Here is a 17,685-nt window from a genome sequence, read left to right as displayed (position 1 = left end):
GCAGATGAGCAAAAAATATTCAAACAGAACTTAGCTTATCCTGAAGAGGCAGAAAACGAGATAATCAGGAGTAATCAGAATAGCACTGAATACATTGACAGCCGGCAACAAGTGAAAGTGAAGCAGAGCTAAATAGGAGCCTCCCTGTTGAATAACGAGGCAGCTGATCCAGCAGACCCGCAGGATAATAAACCAAACCACCAGGGGGAGCCAAAAAACCAAAGTCACACAATACCATCTGTGACCACAAGAGGGAGCCTGAAAACGGAGTTCACAACAGGGTGCGTCCTAACCATAAGATCTGGGGGACGTGGAAGAACATCAGAATCGAGTTGTGAGGGAACAAGAGAAACAGACACAACAGTTGTGGGGACTATCCCGTAAGCACAGCAGGGGAGGACCTGTTGTGAAATTGGATTTTGGGCTCCCCCTGTGGCCACTGGTGGAATTGAACTGGTGTGCATCATCCTCTCTGTTCACCTGTTTCCATCAGGATGTGGGAGTCGCTATTTAGCCTTGCTCCTCTGTCACTTCCATGCCGGTCAACATTGTAATCAGAAGCCTTTCTGTGCATGTTCCTGCTGCTAGACAACTCCCAGCTAAGTTGGACTTTAGTCCTTGTTTGTTTTTGCATTTTGTTCCAGTTCACAGCTGTAGTTTCGTTTCTGTGTCTGGAAAGCTCTTGTGATCTGAAATTGCCACTCTGATGTTATGAGTTAATACTAGAGTCTTAAAGTAATTTCAGGATGGTGTTTTGATAGGGTTTTCAGCTGACCATGAAAGTGCCCTTTCTGTCTTCCTGCTATCTAGTAAGCGGACCTCAATTTTGCTAAACCTATTTTCATATTACGTTTGTCATTTCATCTAAAATCACCGCCAATATTTGTGGGGGCCTCTGTCTGCCTTTCGGGGAAATTTCTCTAGAGGTGAGCCAGGACTATATTTTCCTCTGCCAGGATTAGTTAGTCCTCCGGCCGGCGCTGGGCGTCTAGGGATAAAACGCAGGCTACGCTACCCGGCTACTGTTAGTTGTGCGGCAGGTTTAGTTCATGGTCAGTTTAGTTTCCATCCTTCCAAGAGCTAGTTCTTATGTTTGCTGGGCTACGTTCTCTTGCCATTGAGAACCATAACAGTTTGACCGGCCGCAAAAAAGGGTTAAATTAATTGACAGAGTAAGGAGAGAAAAGAGAAGTCTGCTGAAGATTTTTTATTTTTTTTCTCAGTTCTGAGTGTGCTTGTAATTGAATCTCTTGCAAGTCTGCCTATATTGCAGCCTTTCTCTCTCTCTCTCCTTCTAATCCTGGAATGGCTCTGTGTTCACCTGTTTAAAATGGATATTCAGAGTTTAGCTGCAGGTTTGAATAATCTCACCACGAAAGTTCAAAATTTACAAGATTTTGTTGTTCATGTTCCTATATCTGAACCTAGAATTCCTTTGCCTGAATTTTTCTCGGGGAATAGATCTTGCTTTCAAAATTTCAAAAATAATTGCAAGTTGTTTTTGTCCCTGAAATCTCGCTCTGCTGGAGATCCTGCTCAGCAGGTCAGGATTGTGATTTCCTTGCTCCGGGGCGACCCTCAGGATTGGGCTTTTGCATTGGCTCCAGGGGATCCTGCGTTGCTCAATGTGGATGCGTTTTTTCTGGCCTTGGGGTTGCTTTATGAGGAACCTCAGTTAGAACTTCAGGCGGAAAAGGCCTTGATGTCCCTATCTCAGGGGCAAGACGAAGCTGAAATATACTGCCAGAAATTCCGTAAATGGGCTGTGCTTACTCAGTGGAATGAGTGCGCCCTGGCGGCGAATTTCAGAGAGGGTCTCTCTGATGCCATTAAGGATGTTATGGTGGGGTTCCCTGTGCCTGCGGGTCTGAATGAGTCCATGACAATGGCTATCCAGATCGATAGGCGTCTGCGGGAGCGCAAACCTGTGCACCATTTGGCGGTGTCTACTGAGAAGACGCCAGAGAATATGCAATGTGATAGAATTCTGTCCAGAAGTGAACGGCAGAATTTTAGACGAAAAAATGGGTTGTGCTTCTATTGCGGTGATTCAACTCATGTTATATCAGCATGCTCTAAGCGTACTAAGAAGCTTGATAAGTCTGTTTCAATTGGCACTTTACAGTCTAAGTTTATTCTTTCTGTGACCCTGATTTGTTCTTTATCATCTATTACCGCGGATGCCTATGTCGACTCTGGCGCCGCTTTGAGTCTTATGGATTGGTCCTTTGCCAAACGCTGTGGGTATGATTTGGAGCCTCTTGAAACTCCTATACCCCTGAAGGGGATTGACTCCACCCCATTGGCTAGCAATAAACCACAATACTGGACACAAGTAACTATGCGGATTAATCCGGATCACCAGGAGATTATTCGCTTTCTTGTGCTGTATAACCTACATGATGTGTTGGTGCTTGGATTGCCATGGCTGCAATCTCATAACCCAGTCCTTGACTGGAAAGCTATGTCTGTGTTAAGCTGGGGATGTAAGGGGACGCATGGGGACGTACCTGTGGTTTCCATTTCATCATCTATTCCCTCTGAGATTCCTGAATTCTTGACTGAATATCGTGACGTTTTTGAAGAACCTAAGCTTGGTTCATTACCTCCGCACCGGGAGTGCGATTGTGCCATAGATTTGATTCCGGGTAGTAAATACCCTAAGGGTCGTTTATTTAATCTGTCTGTGCCTGAGCATGCTGCTATGCGAGAATATATAAAGGAGTCCTTGGAAAAGGGACATATTCGTCCTTCGTCATCTCCCTTAGGAGCCGGTTTTTTCTTTGTGGCTAAGAAAGATGGCTCTTTGAGACCGTGCATTGATTATCGGCTTTTGAATAAAATCACGGTTAAATATCAATATCCGTTGCCACTGCTGACTGATTTGTTTGCTCGCATAAAGGGGGCCAAGTGGTTCTCTAAGATAGATCTCCGTGGGGCGTATAATTTGGTGCGAATTAAGCAGGGGGATGAGTGGAAAACCGCATTTAATACGCCCGAGGGCCACTTTGAGTATTTGGTGATGCCTTTTGGTCTTTCAAATGCCCCTTCAGTCTTTCAGTCCTTTATGCATGACATTTTCCGTGATTATTTGGATAAATTTATGATTGTGTATCTGGATGATATTTTGATTTTTTCGGATGACTGGGACTCTCATGTCCAGCAGGTCAGGAGGGTTTTTCAGGTTTTGCGGTCTAATTCCTTGTGTGTGAAGGGTTCTAAGTGCGTTTTTGGGGTTCAAAAGATTTCCTTTTTGGGATATATTTTTTCCCCCTCTTCCATCGAGATGGATCCTGTCAAGGTTCAGGCTATTTGTGATTGGACGCAACCCTCTTCTCTTAAGAGTCTTCAGAAATTTTTGGGCTTTGCTAACTTTTATCGTCGATTTATTGCTGGTTTTTCTGATGTTGTTAAGCCATTGACTGATTTGACTAAGAAGGGTGCTGATGTTGCTGATTGGTCCCCTGCTGCTGTGGAGGCCTTTCGGGAGCTTAAGCGCCGCTTTTCTTCCGCCCCTGTGTTGCGTCAGCCTGATGTTGCTCTTCCTTTTCAGGTTGAGGTCGACGCTTCTGAAATCGGAGCTGGGGCGGTTTTGTCGCAGAGAAGTTCCGATTGCTCCGTGATGAGACCTTGTGCTTTTTTCTCGCGTAAATTTTCGCCCGCCGAGCGGAATTATGATGTTGGGAATCGGGAGCTTTTGGCCATGAAGTGGGCTTTTGAGGAGTGGCGTCATTGGCTTGAGGGGGCTAGACATCAGGTGGTGGTATTGACTGACCACAAAAATCTAATTTATCTTGAGTCCGCCAGACGCCTGAATCCTAGACAGGCGCGCTGGTCGTTGTTTTTCTCTCGGTTTAATTTTGTGGTGTCCTACCTGCCGGGTTCGAAGAATGTTAAGGCGGATGCCCTTTCTAGGAGTTTTGAGCCTGACTCCCCTGGTAATTCTGAACCTACAGGTATCCTTAAGGATGGAGTGATATTGTCTGCCGTTTCTCCAGACCTGCGGCGGGCCTTGCAGGAGTTTCAGGCGGATAGACCTGATCGTTGCCCACCTGGTAGACTGTTTGTTCCTGATGATTGGACCAGTAAAGTCATTTCTGAGGTTCATTCTTCTGCGTTGGCAGGTCATCCTGGAATCTTTGGTACCAGGGATTTGGTGGCAAGGTCCTTCTGGTGGCCTTCCCTGTCTCGAGATGTGCGAGGCTTCGTGCAGTCTTGTGACGTTTGCGCTCGGGCCAAGCCTTGTTGTTCTCGGGCTAGTGGATTGTTGTTGCCCTTGCCTATCCCGAAGAGGCCCTGGACGCACATCTCGATGGATTTTATTTCGGATCTTCCTGTTTCTCAGAAGATGTCTGTCATCTGGGTGGTGTGTGATCGTTTCTCTAAGATGGTCCATTTGGTTCCCCTGCCTAAGTTGCCTTCTTCTTCCGAGTTGGTTCCTCTGTTTTTTCAAAATGTGGTCCGTTTGCATGGTATTCCGGAGAATATCGTTTCTGACAGAGGTACCCAATTCGTGTCTAGATTTTGGCGAGCATTCTGTGCTAGGATGGGCATAGATTTGTCTTTCTCGTCTGCTTTCCATCCTCAGACTAATGGCCAGACCGAGCGGACGAATCAGACCTTGGAGACATATTTGAGGTGTTTTGTGTCTGCAGATCAGGATGATTGGGTTGCTTTTTTGCCTTTAGCGGAGTTTGCCCTCAATAATCGGGCCAGCTCTGCCACCTTGGTGTCTCCCTTTTTCTGTAATTCGGGGTTTCATCCTCGATTTTCTTCTGGTCAGGTGGAATCTTCGGATTGTCCTGGAGTGGATGCTGTGGTGGAGAGGTTGCATCAGATTTGGGGGCAGGTAGTGGACAATTTGAAGTTGTCCCAGGAGAAGACTCAGCTTTTTGCCAACCGCCGGCGTCGGGTTGGTCCTCGGCTTTGTGTTGGGGACTTGGTGTGGTTGTCTTCTCGTTTTGTCCCTATGAGGGTTTCTTCTCCCAAGTTTAAGCCTCGGTTCATCGGCCCGTACAAGATATTGGAGATTCTTAACCCTGTGTCCTTCCGTTTGGACCTCCCTGCATCTTTTTCTATTCATAATGTTTTTCATCGGTCATTATTGCGCAGGTATGAGGTACCGGTTGTGCCTTCCGTTGAGCCTCCTGCTCCGGTGTTGGTTGAGGGCGAGTTGGAGTACGTTGTGGAAAAAATCTTGGACTCCCGTGTTTCCAGACGGAAACTCCAGTATCTGGTCAAATGGAAGGGATACGGTCAGGAGGATAATTCTTGGGTGACTGCCTCTGATGTTCATGCCTCCGATTTGGTCCGTGCCTTTCATAGGGCTCATCCTGATCGCCCTGGTGGTTCTGGTGAGGGTTCGGTGCCCCCTCCTTGAGGGGGGGGTACTGTTGTGAAATTGGATTTTGGGCTCCCCCTGTGGCCACTGGTGGAATTGAACTGGTGTGCATCATCCTCTCTGTTCACCTGTTTCCATCAGGATGTGGGAGTCGCTATTTAGCCTTGCTCCTCTGTCACTTCCATGCCGGTCAACATTGTAATCAGAAGCCTTTCTGTGCATGTTCCTGCTGCTAGACAACTCCCAGCTAAGTTGGACTTTAGTCCTTGTTTGTTTTTGCATTTTGTTCCAGTTCACAGCTGTAGTTTCGTTTCTGTGTCTGGAAAGCTCTTGTGATCTGAAATTGCCACTCTGATGTTATGAGTTAATACTAGAGTCTTAAAGTAATTTCAGGATGGTGTTTTGATAGGGTTTTCAGCTGACCATGAAAGTGCCCTTTCTGTCTTCCTGCTATCTAGTAAGCGGACCTCAATTTTGCTAAACCTATTTTCATACTACGTTTGTCATTTCATCTAAAATCACCGCCAATATTTGTGGGGGCCTCTGTCTGCCTTTCGGGGAAATTTCTCTAGAGGTGAGCCAGGACTATATTTTCCTCTGCCAGGATTAGTTAGTCCTCCGGCCGGCGCTGGGCGTCTAGGGATAAAACGCAGGCTACGCTACCCGGCTACTGTTAGTTGTGCGGCAGGTTTAGTTCATGGTCAGTTTAGTTTCCATCCTTCCAAGAGCTAGTTCTTATGTTTGCTGGGCTATGTTCTCTTGCCATTGAGAACCATAACAGTTTGACCGGCCGCAAAAAAGGGTTAAATTAATTGACAGAGTAAGGAGAGAAAAGAGAAGTCTGCTGAAGATTTTTTATTTTTTTTCTCAGTTCTGAGTGTGCTTGTAATTGAATCTCTTGCAAGTCTGCCTATATTGCAGCCTTTCTCTCTCTCTCTCCTTCTAATCCTGGAATGGCTCTGTGTTCACCTGTTTAAAATGGATATTCAGAGTTTAGCTGCAGGTTTGAATAATCTCACCACGAAAGTTCAAAATTTACAAGATTTTGTTGTTCATGTTCCTATATCTGAACCTAGAATTCCTTTGCCTGAATTTTTCTCGGGGAATAGATCTTGCTTTCAAAATTTCAAAAATAATTGCAAGTTGTTTTTGTCCCTGAAATCTCGCTCTGCTGGAGATCCTGCTCAGCAGGTCAGGATTGTGATTTCCTTGCTCCGGGGCGACCCTCAGGATTGGGCTTTTGCATTGGCTCCAGGGGATCCTGCGTTGCTCAATGTGGATGCGTTTTTTCTGGCCTTGGGGTTGCTTTATGAGGAACCTCAGTTAGAACTTCAGGCGGAAAAGGCCTTGATGTCCCTATCTCAGGGGCAAGACGAAGCTGAAATATACTGCCAGAAATTCCGTAAATGGGCTGTGCTTACTCAGTGGAATGAGTGCGCCCTGGCGGCGAATTTCAGAGAGGGTCTCTCTGATGCCATTAAGGATGTTATGGTGGGGTTCCCTGTGCCTGCGGGTCTGAATGAGTCCATGACAATGGCTATCCAGATCGATAGGCGTCTGCGGGAGCGCAAACCTGTGCACCATTTGGCGGTGTCTACTGAGAAGACGCCAGAGAATATGCAATGTGATAGAATTCTGTCCAGAAGTGAACGGCAGAATTTTAGACGAAAAAATGGGTTGTGCTTCTATTGCGGTGATTCAACTCATGTTATATCAGCATGCTCTAAGCGTACTAAGAAGCTTGATAAGTCTGTTTCAATTGGCACTTTACAGTCTAAGTTTATTCTTTCTGTGACCCTGATTTGTTCTTTATCATCTATTACCGCGGATGCCTATGTCGACCTGGCGCCGCTTTGAGTCTTATGGATTGGTCCTTTGCCAAACGCTGTGGGTATGATTTGGAGCCTCTTGAAACTCCTATACCCCTGAAGGGGATTGACTCCACCCCATTGGCTAGCAATAAACCACAATACTGGACACAAGTAACTATGCGGATTAATCCGGATCACCAGGAGATTATTCGCTTTCTTGTGCTGTATAACCTACATGATGTGTTGGTGCTTGGATTGCCATGGCTGCAATCTCATAACCCAGTCCTTGACTGGAAAGCTATGTCTGTGTTAAGCTGGGGATGTAAGGGGACGCATGGGGACGTACCTGTGGTTTCCATTTCATCATCTATTCCCTCTGAGATTCCTGAATTCTTGACTGAATATCGTGACGTTTTTGAAGAACCTAAGCTTGGTTCATTACCTCCGCACCGGGAGTGCGATTGTGCCATAGATTTGATTCCGGGTAGTAAATACCCTAAGGGTCGTTTATTTAATCTGTCTGTGCCTGAGCATGCTGCTATGCGAGAATATATAAAGGAGTCCTTGGAAAAGGGACATATTCGTCCTTCGTCATCTCCCTTAGGAGCCGGTTTTTTCTTTGTGGCTAAGAAAGATGGCTCTTTGAGACCGTGCATTGATTATCGGCTTTTGAATAAAATCACGGTTAAATATCAATATCCGTTGCCACTGCTGACTGATTTGTTTGCTCGCATAAAGGGGGCCAAGTGGTTCTCTAAGATAGATCTCCGTGGGGCGTATAATTTGGTGCGAATTAAGCAGGGGGATGAGTGGAAAACCGCATTTAATACGCCCGAGGGCCACTTTGAGTATTTGGTGATGCCTTTTGGTCTTTCAAATGCCCCTTCAGTCTTTCAGTCCTTTATGCATGACATTTTCCGTGATTATTTGGATAAATTTATGATTGTGTATCTGGATGATATTTTGATTTTTCCGGATGACTGGGACTCTCATGTCCAGCAGGTCAGGAGGGTTTTTCAGGTTTTGCGGTCTAATTCCTTGTGTGTGAAGGGTTCTAAGTGCGTTTTTGGGGTTCAAAGGATTTCCTTTTTGGGATATATTTTTTCCCCCTCTTCCATCGAGATGGATCCTGTCAAGGTTCAGGCTATTTGTGATTGGACGCAACCCTCTTCTCTTAAGAGTCTTCAGAAATTTTTGGGCTTTGCTAACTTTTATCGTCGATTTATTGCTGGTTTTTCTGATGTTGTTAAGCCATTGACTGATTTGACTAAGAAGGGTGCTGATGTTGCTGATTGGTCCCCTGCTGCTGTGGAGGCCTTTCGGGAGCTTAAGCGCCGCTTTTCTTCCGCCCCTGTGTTGCGTCAGCCTGATGTTGCTCTTCCTTTTCAGGTTGAGGTCGACGCTTCTGAAATCGGAGCTGGGGCGGTTTTGTCGCAGAGAAGTTCCGATTGCTCCGTGATGAGACCTTGTGCTTTTTTCTCGCGTAAATTTTCGCCCGCCGAGCGGAATTATGATGTTGGGAATCGGGAGCTTTTGGCCATGAAGTGGGCTTTTGAGGAGTGGCGTCATTGGCTTGAGGGGGCTAGACATCAGGTGGTGGTATTGACTGACCACAAAAATCTAATTTATCTTGAGTCCGCCAGACGCCTGAATCCTAGACAGGCGCGCTGGTCGTTGTTTTTCTCTCGGTTTAATTTTGTGGTGTCCTACCTGCCGGGTTCGAAGAATGTTAAGGCGGATGCCCTTTCTAGGAGTTTTGAGCCTGACTCCCCTGGTAATTCTGAACCTACAGGTATCCTTAAGGATGGAGTGATATTGTCTGCCGTTTCTCCAGACCTGCGGCGGGCCTTGCAGGAGTTTCAGGCGGATAGACCTGATCGTTGCCCACCTGGTAGACTGTTTGTTCCTGATGATTGGACCAGTAAAGTCATTTCTGAGGTTCATTCTTCTGCGTTGGCAGGTCATCCTGGAATCTTTTAAATAAAGAACCGTATGCACTATCTAGTGAGGGTGCTCGGGTAGGGTCCCACACCATTAACAGTAAAAATAAACCCGGCACTCAACTTAGGGTGAATTTCATAGGATTTAATAAAGAAACGTTTCGGCCTATCTGGCCTTCTTCAGTCAACTATGTACAAAATTAAGACAGAAATCATGAGTTTACATCACTCAAAAAAGAACAAAACTAAAGTATATACAAAGAACAAAGTAACAAGGGTCATGAAAGGAACATTATGTAAATATAGCGAAAGACATCACATTATTGCACAGTGTAAAGTCATCTAAATATAGGCAGACATTATTGGCAGTGCTGAGTATGTTATAAACTGCGCTATAGTGATTAATTGTGGGTGATATGACGTACCGTGTAGCCTAGAAGGCTAGAAGAGAATGGGGCAATAAGTATTGCCACTGGTATAAATCTAAAGGGAGGAAGAGAAGTGCCAAAGATTATGAGGCAGTGTGGTACAGGGGTGTCCGTTCGTATAGTGAAGAGAATGCATACCCTGTAATGTCACTACAAGAGAACTTGCTGCATCCGGCTCAATAGTGTAAAGTTTGAGTAACCTGAGTGGGAAGAGCATATTTAAACTGATGCAGTTGGTAGCAAGATTATTAGGAAGTGAAGGGGTTACAAACCTTAGAAGGAGAGAGCGGTGTGTGAGCAGGTCCAGGCGACGCGGTATCCACCGCTTGTCAGCCCAGACTGAAGGCATGCAGAGTCTATTGTAAGGCAGTGGGCGTGGTTTGCGCCTAAACAAAAGTGAATGGGAGAGGGGGAAGCTGGGCGTGCGCACTGTGTGCGTTCCAGTGACTAAATGGTGCATTCCACGGCGTACGGTGGCTGCTGGAGGACAAAAAGGTCCCGCTGGTGCAGAAAGGGGCCGTGAATGATAGAAATAGCTCCTATTCAGTGTGGATCAATAGCGGTGGCTCTGTAAAAGGAGAGACAGAGTTAGTACATAATATTGGATCAATACAGAGTATCATACATAGAATACAATAACATTTTTTCAAGAGGAATCACTGGCATATAGATAAGGTTATGCTTATACCAGGTATATGTTGAAACAAGTAACTAGGACGAAGTATCTGAACAAACTTGGTTTCATAGAACGGAAAGCAGATCATATTCTCTGTTGAGGCCCTTGGGATACAGGGTCCCCAACGTGTGTATCCAGTACGACTCCCGTTGTTTGAGTCTTTGGATACGGTTGCCGCCTCTCCTGGATTCTGGTACATGCTCAATGACCTGAAATTTTATTTGTGAGACATTATGGTTATGTGTATTGTAGTGATCAGGTACAGGGAGAAGGAGATTCTTGCACCGTACTGTGGACTTGTGTTTGCTGATACGGTCCCGTATTGGCTGTGTTGTTTCCCCGATATATAACAAGCCACAGGGACATTTGAGGAGATAAACGACAAATGATGTGTCACAAGTAAAGTAGCCCCTGATGTTGAAGCGTTTGCCAGAGTGCGGATGGTGAAAAAATGCCAGAGTGCGGATGGTGTAAATAATGTCCCTGTGGCTCGTATCAGCAAACACAAGTCCACAGTACGGTGCAAGAATCTCCTTCTCCCTGTACCTGATCACTACAATACACATAACCATAATGTCTCACAAATAAAATTTCAGGTCATTGAGCATGTACCAGAATCCAGGAGAGGCGGCAACCGTATCCAAAGACTCAAACAACGGGAGTCGTACTGGATACACACGTTGGGGACCCTGTATCCCAAGGGCCTCAACAGAGAATATGATCTGCTTTCCGTTCTATGAAACCAAGTTTGTTCAGATACTTCGTCCTAGTTACTTGTTTCAACATATACCTGGTATAAGCATAACCTTATCTATATGCCAGTGATTCCTCTTGAAAAAATGTTATTGTATTCTATGTATGATACTCTGTATTGATCCAATATTATGTACTAACTCTGTCTCTCCTTTTACAGAGCCACCGCTATTGATCCACACTGAATAGGAGCTATTTCTATCATTCACGGCCCCTTTCTGCACCAGCGGGACCTTTTTGTCCTCCAGCAGCCACCGTACGCCGTGGAATGCACCATTTAGTCACTGGAACGCACACAGTGCGCACGCCCAGCTTCCCCCTCTCCCATTCACTTTTGTTTAGGCGCAAACCACGCCCACTGCCTTACAATAGACTCTGCATGCCTTCAGTCTGGGCTGACAAGCGGTGGATACCGCGTCGCCTGGACCTGCTCACACACCGCTCTCTCCTTCTAAGGTTTGTAACCCCTTCACTTCCTAATAATCTTGCTACCAACTGCATCAGTTTAAATATGCTCTTCTCACTCAGGTTACTCAAACTTTACACTATTGAGCCGGATGCAGCAAGTTCTCTTGTAGTGACATTACAGGGTATGCATTCTCTTCACTATACGAACGGACACCCCTGTACCACACTGCCTCATAATCTTTGGCACTTCTCTTCCTCCCTTTAGATTTATACCAGTGGCAATACTTATTGCCCCATTCTCTTCTAGCCTTCTAGGCTACACGGTACGTCATATCACCCACAATTAATCACTATAGCGCAGTTTATAACATACTCAGCACTGCCAATAATGTCTGCCTATATTTAGATGACTTTACACTGTGCAATAATGTGATGTCTTTCGCTATATTTACATAATGTTCCTTTCATGACCCTTGTTACTTTGTTCTTTGTATATACTTTAGTTTTGTTCTTTTTTGAGTGATGTAAACTCATGATTTCTGTCTTAATTTTGTACATAGTTGACTGAAGAAGGCCAGATAGGCCGAAACGTTTCTTTATTAAATCCTATGAAATTCACCCTAAGTTGAGTGCCGGGTTTATTTTTACTGTTAATGGTGTGGGACCCTACCCGAGCACCCTCACTAGATAGTGCATACGGTTCTTTATTTAACACGTTTACCCGTACGTATAGCACATCTCACGGTCATGACTTCCATAGTCTTCTCATATAACGAAGAAGAGACCTCTCATATTATTTCACAATCCACCATCTCTAGTGATTTTCTCAAAATTCCCCCCAGGGAGACGAGGGGTAGAGACTTAGAAAGAGAAAAGCGCCACTTAATCAATATAGAATTGCATTGCGCAACACTAACAGAATATTCACGGGTCCAACGGATACCACGCGGATTGCGAGTCCCTCTACGCCCCACCCTCTTTAGCGACTCTTCCGAGTATTGTGATAAATTTGAAAAAATCCTCAATAAGTGCTCTTTCGATTTGATTACCCTAACCATAGCACATCTCCACAAAGAAATTGAAGCCAGCACAACCCGAATCCACAGCATCGAGACACAACTTGCCGCGGCTAGCACCGCTGAAGAACTGAGTGCCCTGAAAACCCAAATACAGACAGTCCTGGACTTACATCGCAAAGATACGGAACAGAAGAAAAGGAATAAGTTCGCACGCGACACAGAGGACTACGACTTGGACCGGGTCTACAAATGGCGCAACAAACCGTCTTCCAGGTGGGCCTCAAACAGAAATGTCTCCAGATCTTCAGCAGATTTCTCCACTTCGGGGTCAGATCTAGAGAGGAGAGAACCAGCACCTATGAGCCATTTTTTATCGAGAGGCCGCAGACAACCCCGGCGAAGAGGACGAGGCGAGGCCAGGGACACAGGCAGAGACAACACCCAACAACGCGTGACTCGTTCACAGGTAATTGGCCACTAGTTGTCAATATTTCTTCCAGGACTTTAGGGATAGCCGAACATAACGTCCTACAAAAAGGCCTATCATACTGTCCATCTTACAGATGCAGGACTTTCGAACTTGAAATGGACTTATTAAAATTTTTCCGTCGACTTAGATTAAAAGCTTACTTTTCTGAACTACCCCCTCAAACCACACCACCCGCACCCATAGGGTCGGACTCCAAATTATTAACTGCAGCTAGCTTGGGCCTCAGAACCCAAAGTTCGTTCAGACCTCCAAGGGGTTCCCATACACTGGAATCTTTTATTGATTTAGTCCACAAATCCTTTCAGGAGCTATGCTCCAACATCAATGGTAGCCGATTACACTTTGCCCCCAACCTCACAGCCCTTGACCAACAGGCACTAAGATCCCTACAAGAGGACCCCAACCTTGTCATAAAACCTGCGGACAAGGGGGGTGCCATAGTTGTCATGAATAAAATAGACTACCTAAATGAGATTTTAAGACAACTAGGGGATGCCACTATATACAAGGTGTTATCTAGGGACCCCACCAGTGAGACTAGAACTCTCATAGCAGAAACTCTACACAAGTATTCCGACTTGGGAGTCTTAGATCCCAAGACATGCGAATTCCTCACCCAGCAACATCCAATCACCCCGGTTTTTTATACTCTCCCCAAAATTCATAAAAATTTACAAAGTCCACCGGGGAGACCCATAGTTGCCTCCACGGAATCTGTCCTATCACCCCTGGCGATTTACCTTGAGAAAATAATCACACCACTAACAAAAAAGGCACCCTCTTTCATCCTAGACACTGGTGATTTTTTATCACATATCAAACAAATAGGCAGTATACCCAATGAAGCCTTTCTAGTGTCCTTCGATGTTAAAGACCTATACACTTCAATCCCACACAACGAAGGTATAGGCTCTATACATCGTCTCCTCAGCTCCACCCAAATGGCAATTGAACAGATCAATCTTTGTGTTGATCTTCTACACATTGTTCTTACACGGAACTACTTCATGTTTCAAGATAAACACTATCTACAGATACGGGGGACCGCGATGGGGTCGAACGTCGCGCCCCCGTATGCAAACTGTTACATGGCGGATTTTGAGGCAACACTCATATATACCCATCCACTTTTCTGTAATCACATACGGTCATGGAAACGCTTTATTGACGACATATTCTGCATCTGGGTAGGCCCACTTGAATCTCTACTGACTTTTCATCAATTTCTCAACACATCCTGGCCTGGTCTATCTTTCACCATGGCCTATGATCTGGTCAAATTGAGTTTCCTGGACACTTTCATTATTAAAGGCGACGATGGCTTGCTCTCCACAGACCTCTTCACCAAAGAGACGGACAGAAACAGCCTTCTCCACTTCGACAGCTTCCACCCCAAATCCATGAAACATTCTATACCTAAATCGCAGGTCCAAAGGATCAACCGCATCGTATCTAACGACACCACACGCTCCACCAGGATCGAAGAACTCCACGCTAAATTTAGACAACGCGGCTACCCAAACTCTGTCCTTCCCAACACAGTTCCATCCCATTGCTCCAACAAAGATAGAGGATCCAACAGGATCCCATTCGTCCACACATACCATCCTTATGCCTATATACTCCATAAAACTATTCGTAGACACTGGCATCTCCTTCATGAGGCGTATCCCAAGGTTCCAGAGTTCCGTACACCATTCCTTCCATGCTTCAAGAGAGCACCTAACATTAGGGACAAACTTGTCAAAGCAGACATGCCTCCCTCGAAAATTACCCCACAACAACGGTTTTTACAAAACCCTAAATTTGGCACATTCCCCTGCCTTCACTGCAACCAGTGCAGCAATGTCATTAGGGGTGATTTTTTTCACCATCCGCACTCTGGCAAACGCTTCAACATCAGGGGCTACTTTACTTGTGACACATCATTTGTCGTTTATCTCCTCAAATGTCCCTGTGGCTTGTTATATATCGGGGAAACAACACAGCCAATACGGGACCGTATCAGCAAACACAAGTCCACAGTACGGTGCAAGAATCTCCTTCTCCCTGTACCTGATCACTACAATACACATAACCATAATGTCTCACAAATAAAATTTCAGGTCATTGAGCATGTACCAGAATCCAGGAGAGGCGGCAACCGTATCCAAAGACTCAAACAACGGGAGTCGTACTGGATACACACGTTGGGGACCCTGTATCCCAAGGGCCTCAACAGAGAATATGATCTGCTTTCCGTTCTATGAAACCAAGTTTGTTCAGATACTTCGTCCTAGTTACTTGTTTCAACATATACCTGGTATAAGCATAACCTTATCTATATGCCAGTGATTCCTCTTGAAAAAATGTTATTGTATTCTATGTATGATACTCTGTATTGATCCAATATTATGTACTAACTCTGTCTCTCCTTTTACAGAGCCACCGCTATTGATCCACACTGAATAGGAGCTATTTCTATCATTCACGGCCCCTTTCTGCACCAGCGGGACCTTTTTGTCCTCCAGCAGCCACCGTACGCCGTGGAATGCACCATTTAGTCACTGGAACGCACACAGTGCGCACGCCCAGCTTCCCCCTCTCCCATTCACTTTTGTTTAGGCGCAAACCACGCCCACTGCCTTACAATAGACTCTGCATGCCTTCAGTCTGGGCTGACAAGCGGTGGATACCGCGTCGCCTGGACCTGCTCACACACCGCTCTCTCCTTCTAAGGTTTGTAACCCCTTCACTTCCTAATAATCTTGCTACCAACTGCATCAGTTTAAATATGCTCTTCTCACTCAGGTTACTCAAACTTTACACTATTGAGCCGGATGCAGCAAGTTCTCTTGTAGTGACATTACAGGGTATGCATTCTCTTCACTATACGAACGGACACCCCTGTACCACACTGCCTCATAATCTTTGGCACTTCTCTTCCTCCCTTTAGATTTATACCAGTGGCAATACTTATTGCCCCATTCTCTTCTAGCCTTCTAGGCTACACGGTACGTCATATCACCCACAATTAATCACTATAGCGCAGTTTATAACATACTCAGCACTGCCAATAATGTCTGCCTATATTTAGATGACTTTACACTGTGCAATAATGTGATGTCTTTCGCTATATTTACATAATGTTCCTTTCATGACCCTTGTTACTTTGTTCTTTGTATATACTTTAGTTTTGTTCTTTTTTGAGTGATGTAAACTCATGATTTCTGTCTTAATTTTGTACATAGTTGACTGAAGAAGGCCAGATAGGCCGAAACGTTTCTTTATTAAATCCTATGAAATTCACCCTAAGTGGAGTGCCGGGTTTATTTTTACTGATCCTGGAATCTTTGGTACCAGGGATTTGGTGGCAAGGTCCTTCTGGTGGCCTTCCCTGTCTCGAGATGTGCGAGGCTTCGTGCAGTCTTGTGACGTTTGCGCTCGGGCCAAGCCTTGTTGTTCTCGGGCTAGTGGATTGTTGTTGCCCTTGCCTATCCCGAAGAGGCCCTGGACGCACATCTCGATGGATTTTATTTCGGATCTTCCTGTTTCTCAGAAGATGTCTGTCATCTGGGTGGTGTGTGATCGTTTCTCTAAGATGGTCCATTTGGTTCCCCTGCCTAAGTTGCCTTCTTCTTCCGAGTTGGTTCCTCTGTTTTTTCAAAATGTGGTCCGTTTGCATGGTATTCCGGAGAATATCGTTTCTGACAGAGGTACCCAATTCGTGTCTAGATTTTGGCGAGCATTCTGTGCTAGGATGGGCATAGATTTGTCTTTCTCGTCTGCTTTCCATCCTCAGACTAATGGCCAGACCGAGCGGACGAATCAGACCTTGGAGACATATTTGAGGTGTTTTGTGTCTGCAGATCAGGATGATTGGGTTGCTTTTTTGCCTTTAGCGGAGTTTGCCCTCAATAATCGGGCCAGCTCTGCCACCTTGGTGTCTCCCTTTTTCTGTAATTCGGGGTTTCATCCTCGATTTTCTTCTGGTCAGGTGGAATCTTCGGATTGTCCTGGAGTGGATGCTGTGGTGGAGAGGTTGCATCAGATTTGGGGGCAGGTAGTGGACAATTTGAAGTTGTCCCAGGAGAAGACTCAGCTTTTTGCCAACCGCCGGCGTCGGGTTGGTCCTCGGCTTTGTGTTGGGGACTTGGTGTGGTTGTCTTCTCGTTTTGTCCCTATGAGGGTTTCTTCTCCCAAGTTTAAGCCTCGGTTCATCGGCCCGTACAAGATATTGGAGATTCTTAACCCTGTGTCCTTCCGTTTGGACCTCCCTGCATCTTTTTCTATTCATAATGTTTTTCATCGGTCATTATTGCGCAGGTATGAGGTACCGGTTGTGCCTTCCGTTGAGCCTCCTGCTCCGGTGTTGGTTGAGGGCGAGTTGGAGTACGTTGTGGAAAAAATCTTGGACTCCCGTGTTTCCAGACGGAAACTCCAGTATCTGGTCAAATGGAAGGGATACGGTCAGGAGGATAATTCTTGGGTGACTGCCTCTGATGTTCATGCCTCCGATTTGGTCCGTGCCTTTCATAGGGCTCATCCTGATCGCCCTGGTGGTTCTGGTGAGGGTTCGGTGCCCCCTCCTTGAGGGGGGGGTACTGTTGTGAAATTGGATTTTGGGCTCCCCCTGTGGCCACTGGTGGAATTGAACTGGTGTGCATCATCCTCTCTGTTCACCTGTTTCCATCAGGATGTGGGAGTCGCTATTTAGCCTTGCTCCTCTGTCACTTCCATGCCGGTCAACATTGTAATCAGAAGCCTTTCTGTGCATGTTCCTGCTGCTAGACAACTCCCAGCTAAGTTGGACTTTAGTCCTTGTTTGTTTTTGCATTTT

At 45.7% G+C, this 17,685-nt stretch overlaps 1 long non-coding RNA gene across 2 annotated transcripts; it reads left to right on the top strand.

Annotated features, from left to right (window-relative positions):
- The first annotated feature begins 11,337 nt into the window (after window positions 1-11,337).
- On the top strand, window positions 11,338-16,151 carry LOC143765378 (uncharacterized). Of its 2 annotated transcripts, none has more exons than XR_013213386.1 (3): window positions 11,338-11,405; window positions 12,418-12,842; window positions 15,289-15,453. It is a non-coding gene; the product is annotated as an uncharacterized LOC143765378 (long non-coding RNA). The 2 variants fall into 2 exon arrangements; XR_013213381.1 differs by lacking the exon at window positions 11,338-11,405 and adding an exon at window positions 11,531-11,680 and having other exon boundaries at window positions 15,289-16,151.
- The last annotated feature ends 1,534 nt before the right edge of the window (window positions 16,152-17,685 follow it).

This window comes from Ranitomeya variabilis, chromosome 1 (assembly GCF_051348905.1).
Source record: "Ranitomeya variabilis isolate aRanVar5 chromosome 1, aRanVar5.hap1, whole genome shotgun sequence".
NCBI classification, from domain to species: Eukaryota; Metazoa; Chordata; class Amphibia; order Anura; family Dendrobatidae; genus Ranitomeya; species Ranitomeya variabilis.
The sequence above is the reverse complement of the archived record's forward strand: the minus strand, read 5'-3'. Positions and strand labels throughout refer to the sequence as shown.